Source organism: Orbicella faveolata, unplaced genomic scaffold (genome assembly GCF_042242905.1).
Source record: "Orbicella faveolata isolate gen_17 unplaced genomic scaffold, um_ofav_v1 contig_35, whole genome shotgun sequence".
NCBI lineage: Eukaryota > Metazoa > Cnidaria > Anthozoa > Scleractinia > Merulinidae > Orbicella > Orbicella faveolata.
In genome coordinates, this window is record NW_028301564.1 from 21,807,501 (window position 1) to 21,822,064 (window position 14,564).

The window sequence follows — 14,564 nt, forward strand, 5'->3', positions numbered from 1 at the left end:
TCAAAACGAACCGTCTTGGTTGATTTTCACTAGTTCGTATCACTCTGAGCCTCTGATAATTTATGACTCCGACTACGACTACACTGCCAGTGAAAACCAGTCATAAATTTAGAGACGTTTTACAAATTGCGCAACAGTTTTGAAAGTTGGGGGGTCTGGAGGGTACACCTGTACCCTCACCAAATGTTCTAAGGGGTACCCCCATGAACTTGCTTCTGGTATAGGGTCAATCAAACGATGGTATTACAGTCGAACTGCTCTTAAGCGGGCAGTTATCAAAGTCCTGAAATTATTGCCAGTAAAATATTGTAAATGAAACCCCTATTAATCGGCCACCTCTATTAAGCGGCCGCGGCCATCTACCCTTGGCGAATTGTGCTCCTAAAAGTGGCATATTATGCTACTAGCAGTGCTCGAAATTTTGCCTAATTATGCCAGAATTATGCCAGAATTCCCAAATTATGTTCCCGATTTCCGAAATTATGCTCACAAAATGAGGTATATTCTGTACATATAGGTGCGCAATAACGACACTAGATTATGATGTTTTTCAAATAAACTATTGTTGTCAATTTATTTGTGTTTTATGGCAGTTTGTCTCGGCCCTCAGCTGTCCAAATTAGCTGCTCGAATCTCTGAACCGTTTGTAAAATGCCTCCAACGACTTAACGATCACACTTGTCTATACTGACTGAACCAAAAGAATATAGTACTCTCTTGATTTAACTATAGCGAACTATAACGTTGAAAGTATCAAGCCACGAAGTAAATCAACTTGTCTTGACAGTTCTGAGTTCTTTCAGCCCCAATAATTGCTTGAATAAACATGGATAAGAATAGTATACCCAAGTCAATATGAGCGCTTATTGTACTGCAACATCACGCTGGCGTGGAGATAGTCTGCAAGAGCGCTGTCCTGTTTATCGCTAAATTTGCCAGAATTCGCCAAAAGAGGCCTAGTAACTAAGCATGTCAGAACAAAGTCAATACTACTATTAGCGTAGTCTCCTTCGCAGCCGTTTTTTGGGATGTCACGCAACGCTCCTCCCAAAGAAATCTAACGCTCAGTTTTTCATGCGTCTGTCATGTTATTGATCATGAATTTCGTCATAACATTGTCAAAGTAGCTGTGCATCCTCTAGGTAAATGTTATGACGACATTCATTGTCAATAACAGCACAGAGGCATGAAAAACTGACATCAATTTGTTTTTTACAATAATTAATTGTCCGCTCTTAATCGTTGACGCATCGCATAAATTATAAATTCAAATTTCAAGTGTCTGTCCGCTTCAGGGGCGGGGGAGGACACTCTGCGACGCCTGGCACTTTTTTTGTGTTTGGATCATCCACCAAAAAGTGACGTCACATCCGGTAAAAAAGTGGGCTGAGCGGCAAAATCAAATTTGAATGCGACATAATCGTTCTCTCAGTAGGGTGTCTGGAAAACCCGAATAGCGAATAGTCGCGAACAGCGAATAGTCCCGAAGAGCGAATAGCGAATAGTACGAATAGTGCGAATAGTGGCGAACAGTCTCGAATAGTGGCGAATAGTGGCAAATAGTGGCAAATAGTAACAAATAGGGTACCCAGTATCGCGCAGTCAACCTCATAGCAACTTAGGATGGGATTTTTCCGCTAAAAAGCACAGACGCTTATCAGGACAAAAGGTGTTTCTAAACGTAATTTCTTCTGTTTTAACCGCTGCAAAAGCGTAAATACGTCTTTTGACTCTTTTTAACAAATGGTAAAGGCCGTAGCGTGCACTATTGAGTTATGGATGGACGCGGGAGGTTGCTAAGCACGAAAGAAGCGTAAGAGTCGCACGAGGCCATAGCCTCGTGCGACTCTAGCTTCTTGAGTGCTTAGCAAACCTCCCAAGTGCATCCATAACTCAATAGTGCACGCTATGGCGTTTACCATTTGTTTTAAAACATAACATTGAGTCATTGGAACAACAGAAGTCCTTTTATTGAGCTACATCACAAAAAAATGTTCGTGTAGTCTTACATGACAAGAGAAAACAAGCGCGCGAAAATTCATTCATGACAACCGACTGCACACCAGTAACTCGATAAAGTTTCATATTCAGACAACTTTGAAGACAGTTTCGCATTTCTGGCAGAAGGACGTCGGCCATTACTTTGGAAACAATGTCTGTCAAAAGATTTGCTTTGTAAACATTAGCACACGTCAGCAGCACCCATGGGCAAATAGTAGACGCTAAATTAACCAATCACAGCGCGCGCTTACCTTTAGTTATGTTATAAATTAGGTTATCCTTGTGTTTTCTGTTTTCTTAATGTCGGCGATAGACAGCCTACTAGTCTGAGTCCGGAGAAGAAAAGGTAATAAATTCACTGAAATTCTGTTGCTTATTTGGATAATTAATAAACGCTGGATATTAGATCTAAAGCGGTGGCTATTGATGACTATTCGTCACAATTCGCCACTTTTCGCGACTGTTCGCCACTATTCGCACTATTCGGGACTATTCGCTATTCGGGTTTTCCAGACACCCCTCTCGGTAAGTAAAATGGCAATGTTTCGTAATCGGCGGGATATTTCTAACGTTTTTTTTGGCCATGATAAACAAAATTTTGTCTTCTTCCTCGCCATATCGTTTGTTTGAGGAACAGAATAATTATTTATTCAAAAATACGCTGTTTTGAAGGCGTGTTTTTACGAAATGTCGTCGTTTCTTCGCTGAATTCCAAAGGAGTCATCGTTTGCGTGGAAATAATGAATTCTAGGTAAGTTGCACTCAATTCAAATATCCTATTCTCTTAGGTAGGCATTACACTAATAGAAAAGCGCAATGTCAGTTTTCTAGACGTGGGAGAACCTATTTAACAGAAGCCCATTTTTTCAAATTTACCCTTGACAAACACTCGAGAGTAATATAGAGGTGGTATTAAATCGTATCACACTGCAGGAATAGACCCACACACAACGCGGCGGAACTTTCTTGCCGATCGACACTAGCGCAAATTAATGTTCTTGCTTGTGACTCAAACTGGTGTTATAAATTCTGTTACGATTGGTTAAGAACCTTGAACACGTTATCTTAACTTTTCCCTTGGCAATTCCTTAATTGCTAAACGCTTCCTTTAACATAGGCAGGCCGTGAACCCCTTAAAATAAACAGGAAGATATTCTTATGGGCGATTCAGTAATTTGGGTATCTCGTGTTTTTTTTTTTTTTCCAGTTATAATCTAATGTATTTTTCCGTTTCAATAGTGTTGAGTGTCAGCGACGCTATAAGGTTTCAATACCCCCCGGATCTTATGAGGTCAAGCGTGCATGCACCTTTCATTTCTTCAATTCCTTTCATTTGCCTTGTTTGCTGACCAAGTTCCTTGTCTTTTAATCCCTAACTATCTTCATTGCAGCTTATTTTGAAAGGTTACTCATACATTTTGCCTTATTTTGAATGTGCTTTCTCTATACAAGGTTACATCAAGACATTTCAGTCCCAGGGAATGAGAGAACACTAGCAATTCTGACAATTCTCTCCTATAGAGTTCAATTATTATTTTGATTCATCACTCTTTCAATGTTAAGGGTTACGAAAAGGGATTCAGTATTAAGGGGTTGGACCTTGAGATGGAGCTTCCCCATTAAAAACTATGTAGAATACCTCTTAAAATGTGTTGTGAAGAAACTGCTTATTAGGAAAACATAAATGTTCAATGAAAAAAATGAACAGAAAAAAAACAACAAACTATTCTTTCAGAGGAGCTCCTATATTTTATAATTTTCGTAAACCTTTTACAGAATGCAACTATTGGATAGGTTGCACTTCACTGTCAAGGAAGAAATCACACCAGAGAGGCTTTGTATCTTTATTATGATTTGCATTATCAGTAAAAAAATCACATTTGGACAAGTCCACTGGCCCTCTTACATGTAGGTTAAAAATGGGAAAAGCAGGTTCAGCATCATCTAAATCAAGGGATTGTATGCCAGTGTGGGGTGTATATGCCAGGAGGTAACCTCCTAAGTCAGAAAATACAAACATAAATGACAGTCAGTGACTAAACTTAAATGACAACTGAGAACTTTTAGAGACCTCCATCAGTCACAAAAAGACCAACAACCGGATCTTTTTCAGTTTAACAAATTGACGTCAGTTTTTCATGCATCTCTCTTGAACATTATTGATCATGAATTTGGTCATAATGTTGTTACAGCTGCTGTGGATCCACAGGGCGATAGCATACACTCAAACACTCATCCGCAAACACAGGAAAAACTGACATCAATTTGTTTTTTTAAAATAACGAATTCATTGCCAAATTGTACACTCTCGCTCATTGACACATCTCTTAAATTATAAATTTATGTGCCTACAGGTCTGCTTATTGACGATGAAAATTAGCCAATGAGCGCACAACAATTTCTACAGTTATCGTAAAAAGTACAATTTTCGTTAGCAATGATTATTTTGTTAGTAAGGGTTTCAGAGGAATAGTCCAGTGTAAAAATGTTATCTCAACAGAAAAAGTAATTTACTTTAACAATAGGAATTCAGAAGAACACTGATTAAGAAGAGAAATAAAGTGCTTCTCTTGTTTGTATTTCTCTTGTGGGTATTTGCTGATTTACCACCTAAGAAAAACAAGATATAATGTATAATTTTTACCTCTGCCGTAAATTTTTCAAACCAGTTTGTTTTCACTTTCAGAGTGGTTCTTGAAAAGAATCACAAGCACACCACCCACCCCTCAGTCCCTATTCCTACCCTACAACAGTACAGCCAGGATCCCATATCAACCCCCCAACATAACTTACCATAATACTCCCATACTACAATACAATCTTTTTTTTTTATTTTGTACAGACAGACCTAGATTCAAACATCAGATCTCTGACCTTTTGGTCCACTTCATCTCCACTAGACCATGAGAGCAATCATTGCAAATTTATTCATATTTGTTGGGCTAATTTATTATTGTTCTCAGATTCCCCCTTCCCCTTTAATGACATTAAACTGGTTTAAAAAAAATAAACTGGTATAAACAAATTAAAGCAGAGGTAGAAATTGAGCCATAAAATTACTATAATTTTGGCATGAGGATATTAAAATAACTATGCTATTAATATCCATATGGTCTATTGTAAAGACAGTGTATTACTCTACATGTTCAGAGACAAAAACCTAAAAGCACCTAAACACAGGTCAGTGAGGACATTGCCAGTTTTGCTTTTGCCAACAACCACTCTGCCTCAAAAATATAGACGATAATAACAAAAGCAATGACAAATTAAACCAACCTGTGTCAATTCAATAACCTCACCAAATTCCCCTCCAAAATTCTCTTCAACGCCTTACAGTAAACTTTTGCCAACAGCATAAATTCAACTCAATGCTTTAACGTGCATTCAACTTTTACCCCTTGAGTCGGAATTTGTAGGTGTGTCACACAGAATTCCACAAAAGATTAAAAATGCTGTTAACCTTTCGCAAATATCTGCATCAGTTCCAAAGATATTTAAGTTTGAAAAATGTGTAAAATATGCAAATGAGGTTACTGATGATGTCATACACTCAACCCAATATTACATCAAGTTGGTAGGCTTATAGTTCTACTGGAAACACACCTATGGCTATTAAAATTATAATTACAGCCTGTATTTTCCCATGGCAACTCACTCTTTTCCAGTTCCCTCTAACCTGAGGCCACAACTTCGACCTTACATATTAATATGCTTGTTGGATCATGCAGATGAGGCACCATTGGCAAATATCAAAATGGAAAGCCAAAGGTGGCCAGAAAAGCCTATATCAGAGAAGGTTGAAACCCAGTATGTTGCCATGGTAGCAAAACTGTTAAGCTCATATTATCGAGAACATCTGCGAATTTCACCATAATAGCACTTTTAAAGTACTGTCCCTAGGAGCCTATGGTCCCTTGTATCTGGATAATAGTGCAAAACTTGTCTGGGGTACTGGATGATGTAAATGGCAGGTGGGAAAATCCCACAACATTGAGGAGAGTTGCAAGAATGATTGTAAAATTAGCTCTTTGCAGGTATTCATTAGACACTAACACTACTAACATGACTGAGTTTTGGACAATATGTATTTTGGTTTTTTGGATACATATGTAAACAATGTACTGTTACTGGTCATACAAGAGGTACCTTGCTACTGAGTTAAGTCTTAATGTGTGTATTTAAATGAGAAGGTCACTCCAAAAACGTATATTTTTTGTCAATAAAACATTGCACTTTAAGGTTAGCCACTCACAGAAGTTTCAGCCTCTTAAGTGTAGGTTTTCCTAATGGTGTTCACTTCCAAAGAAACCCACAATTCGAATATTGTTGCCAAATTTTGAACAGTACTCAGCGGCCAAGCTGTGTTTTCGTGATGTCATTCCTTCTGAGAGATTTTGTCCTAATGGCTTCTGACAAGCCTTTTGATGACCACTCTGGGTTATGGCTGCTCTTGAGCCATATTATTTTGAGCCAAACATGCTCCAAATTCCGTAATGATAGCATTGAAGATAGTGAAGTGGATAATTGCATGACCTTGTGAAAGATGCAAGTCAATTGCAGGTTCTCCTCATTCCCGCCAATTTCAAGTTGCACTGAATGACATCACATAAACACGGTCTGGCTGCCAAGACAGTTGCAAAATGGCGGCCTCCAAAGTCTCTTCTTTCGAGATGAATTTCTTAAGGATAGCAGGCACTTCAGAGGCTGAAACTTTGGTGAGTGGAAAAGCTGAATATTCACTTGCTATAAGTGAAGACAAAAAGAGTAAGCTTTTTGGAGCGACCTTCTCCTTTAACTGAAAATATGTGAACTAAATGCAACAAAATGTATATTAAACCTGGGCCAGTTCAGTATGAATTATTACAAAATTTAAATCAGCCGCATAAAAATTGTTAGCAGCTGATATTACTTTGTGAAGGCTTCTAAAAGGGTTATACTTTTATAAAGCACCTGGCAGAAAGTACTATTTTGGTCTCCTAAAGGAGGACCGTTGTAACTGCTTAAGGAAACTGTTTTTGGTACAGTAGGCATCAAAATATTATGGCTTTGATGACATGATAATAGAGATATCAGCCTTGGTAATATCAAAGATAGGGGATAACCAATCTCCAAAGAATAGAGTTATGGGACTTCACTATCAAAGTGATACCTGATGCCTATTGTAAATTGCGTACATCACTCCTAAAATGTACGGTAAAGAATTTTGTTTTGTGGGTAATAGCTCAAAATTCATTTTCACCTCTGTGAGGTACAAATATTTTACAAACAACCAACATTGACAATTTTAGATTACAGTGGAACTCTGTTAATCCAGTTGCCCATGGGCCACAAAACTCTGACCATATTAACAGTGTGGCCATATTAGAGGGGTTCTTTAAATTTCGACCCAGAATAAAGTGGCCATAATAACAAGGTGGCTGTGTGAATGGGGTGGCCATAACGCAGGGTTCCACTGTTATGATGAACATATAAGATGATCCTCTCAAACACCTACCCATAAATATTTTGGAAGTATAGTTTGCATAATCAGTTGGACAACACACAACTTGGGCCCAGAGCTGACAAGAGATATTCCATTTTCTATCCTATATTCATTTTCTATTACATTTAGGATCATGAGCCCGTCTTGCCCACAAGACAACAGGGGTGGGTGAGTTGTCTCGTCTTGGCTCATGTCACGCCTTGGCACCCTGGCAAGCAGGACAACTTTTCTTTATTTAAACACTATGACTCGGCTAACCAGGACAACCCTTGGCATGGTGAGTGTCACATGATGCCTAGATTTAAAATTTAAAGCAAAAATATCAATTTACAAAGAAGAGAAAATTAACTCGGCAAAACACACTGTGATTGAATGACTGAGGGAAACTCAAACAAAGAGGGATATTTGCACATTTGATTATTCAATAATCAATAATAACAATATACTGAATAACCATGCAGGGTCAAATTCAGCCAAATGTGCGGGGAATTAATGGTAAACAATCACTTTAAGATCAAACCAAGCTAGAACTTTCAGCCCACCCACAATGGAGCAATCACAACTGACCTTTGTGAATTATTTGATACATGCATATGAGAACCATTTTTCATTTTTTCTTTATGAGATGGAAGGTAGATGCCATTTAAACATTGATCAAATAATGAACAAAGGTCCTGTTGCTACAGAGCTACATTGTATCCCTACCAGATTAACAGAAGATGGGGTGTTGAAAATAGATCTTTGGAAGAACTAAAAAAAAGCTGTGTAAACAACCACTAGTGGCCTGTGTTCTCACAGCATCTCTTGTTGAGTTAATTTGATAAAGAACATAACTTTAAAATCTCAAAATAGTTGAATTTAACTAATTATGAAGTCCTACAAATATGAGAATTTCAGATTGTATGATTGCACCCAAGTATGAAGTTTGATAGAGAAACAATGGTAAATCATGCAATTCTACTTAACAATATTATTGGATTCCGAGCTCAAGATTCCCATCAGGTGATAATACGGTTGATACAGCCTCAAACTATCACCTCAAAGAAGTATTGACGTCATAGTCCAATTGTTGAATAGAAAGAGAGAAGATAATAATTTACAGGTTATTTAATTACAAGATAAAATTTGAATTCTGTCCAGCATTTATATATGAACCACTCTACAGTACCCGGGAGGGAGGGGGGGAGGGTACTACCAGAAAAATTTGGTGAGGGTGTGTGGCCCGCTTCCCAAAACCCTTACTCTATTGATCACCAAAATCTGCGATTTTCCCTACCCTAGTTATGACCTGACCAAAAATTTGACAACCTATTTACAACCGTTGCCGCTGACACAGTTGCCCTAAACATAATTTTTGATGGCCTTTTGTTTATGGTCTTATCAATAATGATGAAAAAAGTAGCTCCTAAACAGCATTACCCAATTCAAGACTAGAGTACAAAACCCATACCTTATTTAAGACCAAAGTGGCCAAAATCCATACCCTATTATGACCAAAACGGCTGAAAAACCATACCCTTTGGGGCCACACATACCTATATAGTGCATATAAGGGAGTAGCCCCTGCCCCCCCCCCCCCCCCACCCAACCGGTCACAGCAGAAGTGGGTACCTATCAAGAGTGGGGGTAAAATTAAGAGGTGAGGATATACCATACCATTGGGAGCTAACCCTAAACAGGCCAACCCCCCTCTTTTTGAACTGCCCAAAGAAGTTGATCCCCAGGCCAGTACTGCAGTGCAGACAATACAGAGGAATGTACAATTAACCATTGGGTGACTGAAGGAAATTATTTCTGCTCATCTAGACTGCTTCACCCCTTTGTTGATCTTTTCTGGGAAATCTGATATCCCCAAAGCACGCATTTACAATGAACTCTAGCTCTCAACATAGATTTTTTCTTACAGAGAAAAACAGGTATTCAACAAGAGATACAGAAATGGGATACTAACCTTGCGTATACGATTTTCCACCACACGCTCGTGGATACAGAGCTTCAACTGTGTTGTTGAAAAAAACGGCTTCTGTTAAACATGTTCCCGTAGTGCACAGTGCAAACTATGGCCAGCAATACTTCATCCAGGTTGTTGTTAACATTATAGGCTATTGCACTTAGTGTTATCACCGAATCACGAACAATAAGAACCAAAAGTCGGAACAACACCAGTCTTGTAAATGTGTAAAATCCGCCATTCGATGACAAAAGGCTCTCCGTTATTTTCCTTCAAAACAATACTTAACTGTTCTCTTTTGCCGAAAGTTTTACTTAAAAAGTCGAAGAAATGTGCCTGCAACATCTTTCTATCCTCAGTATGAAAGGACACGAACCTGATGGTTTGCAAATAGAGGAAAATCTTCCCCAATCGAAACGCTATTAAGTTTAAACCGGATGTGACGTCACTTTCTGGTGGATGATCCAGATACGCAAATTTTAGCAGGCTTGTGCCCCGTCCCTGGTCCGCTTATTGGCAATGAAAATTAGCCACTGTGCACCCGAGAATTTCCGCAGTTATCGTAAACTTCGTCGTTCGCGAAAAGCGATCACACAATAACTCTCGTCCCCAGTTTCCACTCTCTACGCATGGAACGCCTGGGCTCCTGGGATCAAGACTCGGAGCCCGAGTAATAAACCTAACGCCAAGAACTCGAAGAGACTCTCTATATATAAATTTAAAACAAGAAAGAAGGCTAAAACGTCCAGCAACATCGCGGCAGAGGGTTACAAACAGAGTTCGCTCTCCCTTCAAAAGGTGAGCGGCCAAATGTTCATTGAAACCGATGTTTGTCCTCAAGCTGGCGACGCCATCTTGGATATAGGCTGCGGTACTGGAGAGCTGTCTGCATACCTGGCTGAGCTTGTAGGACCCGAGGGAAAGGTTGTAGGTGTTGATCCTGACAAGGAACGACTTCTACTGGCTCAGCAGTCTTATGGTGAAGTCAAGAATCTCTCATTTGTGGAAGGAAGCGCTTCAAACTTCTCAGAGATTGGGTCGAAGTCGTACGACATAATTTTCAGTAACCACATCATCCACTGGATCCCTGACAAACAGGAAGTCTTCAAGAATATGTTTAAAAGTCTAAAACGTGGAGGTAAAATAGCCATCCAGTACAATGGTTATCTTTTTCCTTTTTTATCCAGTGCTTACAAGGAACTCAATCCCGAGAATGCTGAGGAAATTTATGAGATGTATCACTGCGAAGAGAGGCCTAAGATTGAGCAATACTGTTCCTTAGAGGGGTTTCATATCATTGAGAGTTACGACACGCTAAGCACACAAGTCGTTTTTGAAAGCATAGAGAGCCTTCTGAAAGTTCTTTGGTCTACAACACACGGTGTTTTTGATCCCAAGCTTGTAACCGAGGAGCGTTTGGAGAGATATTATCCGTACTCAAACCGAGATGGTAAACCTCCGTTTGACTTCAGAGGAATCAAAGAAGAATCGAGTGTCTCTCGATTGGTAGCCGTTAAGCCACAATGAACAGTGTAGCGTAATTGTTGCATGTACAGATTATGGGCCTTTTTTTTACCCGCCATGATCGCTTTTCCGATTTTTTCAGTCGAACGAAATATAAGCCTCAGCACCAGGAGCCATAATCGGGGACGGAGACCGTAAGCGCGCGCCATTTCTAGTATTGGGGTTGTCCCCATGATATGGGACAATAATTCTATTTTTAGAGGAAATTGCGCCATCGCCTACGGCACACGCGCGTACATGCTGCGAGGATTTTTACGGATGTCGCGCGGGGAAAATGGCGTCCGAAATTCCCGAAATTTTTCATGTTTTTGGCCCACAACTCAACGCGTTTATGTCTGCAGGAATTTTGCTTAATTCGTCGTAAGCTGCTCCAGTTTGAGTGAAGTAAGACAGTGTCGAATTTAGGTATGTTCCGCTGTAAGCTTATATATGTCGCTGACCAAGTTGTGTTCCGACGGATGCTTCTTTTACATGAGCTGTACATTACTCCACATTAAAATTCAGATATGTTGAAGGTTAACAGCTTTTCCATTACGCAGTAAAAAACTAGCTGGATATATTTAGATATAGCAGAGCTTCAGGACTTCATAGTTTCCAACCTCCTCTTGCCACACGCTTGCGAGGAATTTGTCAGTCTATCGCGACCGAAAAGTAAAACAAAACAATTGCTAGTTTGAGTTTCGCTTGAATTGTAAGCAACACTTGATGTTTCATCAAGACCCAATAACTTTACGTCCGTAGATACTGCTCAGTTTTATTCGTGTAAAAATCCAGTAAATTCTCTGTTGTCGGTGAACGAGAGCGCCCGCCGATGCGTGTTTTGTACAGTCAGTAAACATGACAAATTGTACTTCCGCCGCACTTTCGTGTGAAAGCGTACATCGAACTCAAACAATAACTGTATAGTTTTTAAATATGTTTAAGATTGATAAATGTTTGAGAACATATTAAAAGCTAAGCTGAAAATATGTAAATAAAGCAGAAATAATCAGCAAAGTTAAGATGACGCTTTCTTTAATCAACTTGGAATAACGATTTCGATTTTGTTGATCGAGTTATCAAAACTCCTTGTCTATTTTCATTTTCGCAGTGTAAAACTTCACTATGCTTATGTTGAAGAAACACACATGATGTTAGTAGCCTTTTTTGCGTTCGTGAAATTTGTTACAGCATCTCAGCACAAAAGATAACGAAAGAAATCTTTGTCAAGATTTGTTGACAATTGAAAACACCGACTCGGACTTGAAAGTGCACGAGCTGCACTATGCAAATGAGCTAATTGTACGCGTCAGACTTTCCTTTCAAAAACTTTTGCAAACTCACCAAACAAGCAGAAACAATAAGAAACCATCAAAACAGGTTTTTGTCATGATGAACCATTGTCTGAGAAACTCACAAATTAACTCGATACCAGAGTAGAGAGTTATCTTGCTATATTCTTAAGTCAGAACAAACGCAAAAACATACGCGTAAGCTTACAACTGGCGTGAGCAGATCTTATTATTCATTCCCAGCGCGAGACTGAAGTCTTGTTTTCGACCCTGAAAAACCCACCTTTTCCGTTAGCTCAGAGCATAAAACTACAAATAAGCGCCCTGGTTTGTATTCCCTGCCATCGCTGTGAAAAATACGAAAGAGAATCTCTCAACTCTCACCATTCACGCCGAGCTCCCCCGCTTCCATTTTCGATCATTTCGGAAATGTAGCCTGCACTGATCCAGGTCTCAGCGGTCTACCGCGCAGCAGCAAGTCGAATTTCCAAGATGGCGGAATTTGTTGTGGCAGTTCATCGTGTGGTAGACGAGGTTGTTAATGCGTCTAGTGGCTCAAAGAAGAAATTAAATCAGGAGATTGGTGGAGAACTGAGGGAACTGACTAGAGCGGTTGTAAAAAAGCATACGTTTGCCCCGGAGAAAGGGTACAAGTTTCATCTTGCTCAACCATCCCGTATGTTATCGAGGTCAGTCATCCAATGGAACAAAAGCATTGTGCACAAGCTGAGGCGAAAAACAAATGGCTCAGCTCCTTGGACCGTCAGGTTAAAGCGACATATGCCATTGGAAGTGTTCCGCTGTTTCAAAACCGCTTCACTTACAGAGGAGACTGGCGGCGTGTTGACAAAAAATACTAAGAACATAGGAGAAATTCAATTCCACAATGAAGAATCTTTCAAAAGATTTCTTTTGGGATTAACCAACAAGTACGCGAAATGCATTAAAGAAGATGCCATGATGTTTAAAATGGAAAAAGATAACTCTTACAGTAGGGTCATTATTAATCTAGCTCACCCTGCCACCTATTACTACTCTAAAACACTGGAAATGCTGCAGGTCAAGACCAGATATGGACATTACAACCGACTGGGGGTGCCTCAGTTTACTTTGAATTGAATAAACAGTGAAGGTTGTTGAGTTAATTGATATCATTATGTGCACAATGTACTTGTGACAAAACATTGACTCAGCTTTTATTGACCTGTAGGTCTATGTAACATTGTTGTAATACCTGGTCTGTTTATGGTTAGTGTAAAAAGAATCCTGGGGGACTAGCATATTTTCCATCTGTTTTATATGGGGTCCCCCACCCCCCTGGGAAGACAAATGCCCTTCTCAAGAACCAACTTGAAGGCACAACATGCTCACTTCCAACAAAGTGGGGGAGGGGGGGGGGGTGGGTAGCATAAACAAACGATGGTTGCAAAGGAGGCTGCAAAATACCGGCTTAAAACAAACAAACAAAAAAAACATCCATGCAGTGCTTTGCATTTTTACTTAACCTTGAGCCCCAGCATCAGGCATCATCTGAATTATCCATGCCACTCCAGATGAAAAATTGATATAATTATTTTTTCAAGTCCATATGATGAAAAATGATTAGAGAGAATATGCCAGTTCATAACTGTGCTGTTATGTTAAGTAAGAATGAGTTGGATTCATTAAAGATGTTTGGTTAAAAAACGAGACTGGACCACACTTGTCATTAACTTTTATTACCAATGAGGAAATTGACAAGTTTCAAACAGTGTTAAATAACACATTTTTAATAACAGTCAACCTTAAGAGTGATATTAATGATTTGTGCTAATTGAAAAAAGGCACAAAACAGTAAGTTTGCAATTAAATAGTAAATGGGACACCCACTGTCCTAATCTCTGAATAACCATACAGTACACTGAAAATGTGGGTAGTAAATTATTGCAAAACTATACTGAGTGATTTGGTCACTTAACATCTTACAACCACTGTGACAGAAACATGAAATCTATTCTGCACAGACGCTTAAGAGCTCAATAAAACAAATTTTCTTTTTCACTGGTAATGTGGGTTCCACTGTTAATAAACGATAGAAGTCACGCTGTGGCTTCATCATCCTTACCAAAAGGTGCCCCGTCGACACCACGTGCCACGTGAAAATGATACCTCTCCTCACCAAAATGCATGAGGTGTGAATTTTCACCTAAAGATTCATCAATAAAAATAAAGAGGTCTGCCAGTTCAAGTAAACGATCAGTAAGCTCTCTATAAGCCCCATTCACATGCTCACTTTCATCTAAGTCATAATACAACTCAGATAGATCATGAACTTTGGCTACATTCCAGTTACTTT

General features: G+C 39.3%; 1 long non-coding RNA gene across 1 annotated transcript; it reads left to right on the forward strand.

Annotated features, from left to right (window-relative positions):
- Positions 1–2,198: 2,198 nt before the first annotated feature.
- On the forward strand, positions 2,199–4,580 carry LOC149103754 (uncharacterized). The gene is made up of 2 exons (XR_016201843.1): positions 2,199–2,752; positions 3,454–4,580. It is a non-coding gene; the product is annotated as an uncharacterized LOC149103754 (long non-coding RNA).
- Positions 4,581–14,564: the final 9,984 nt, after the last annotated feature.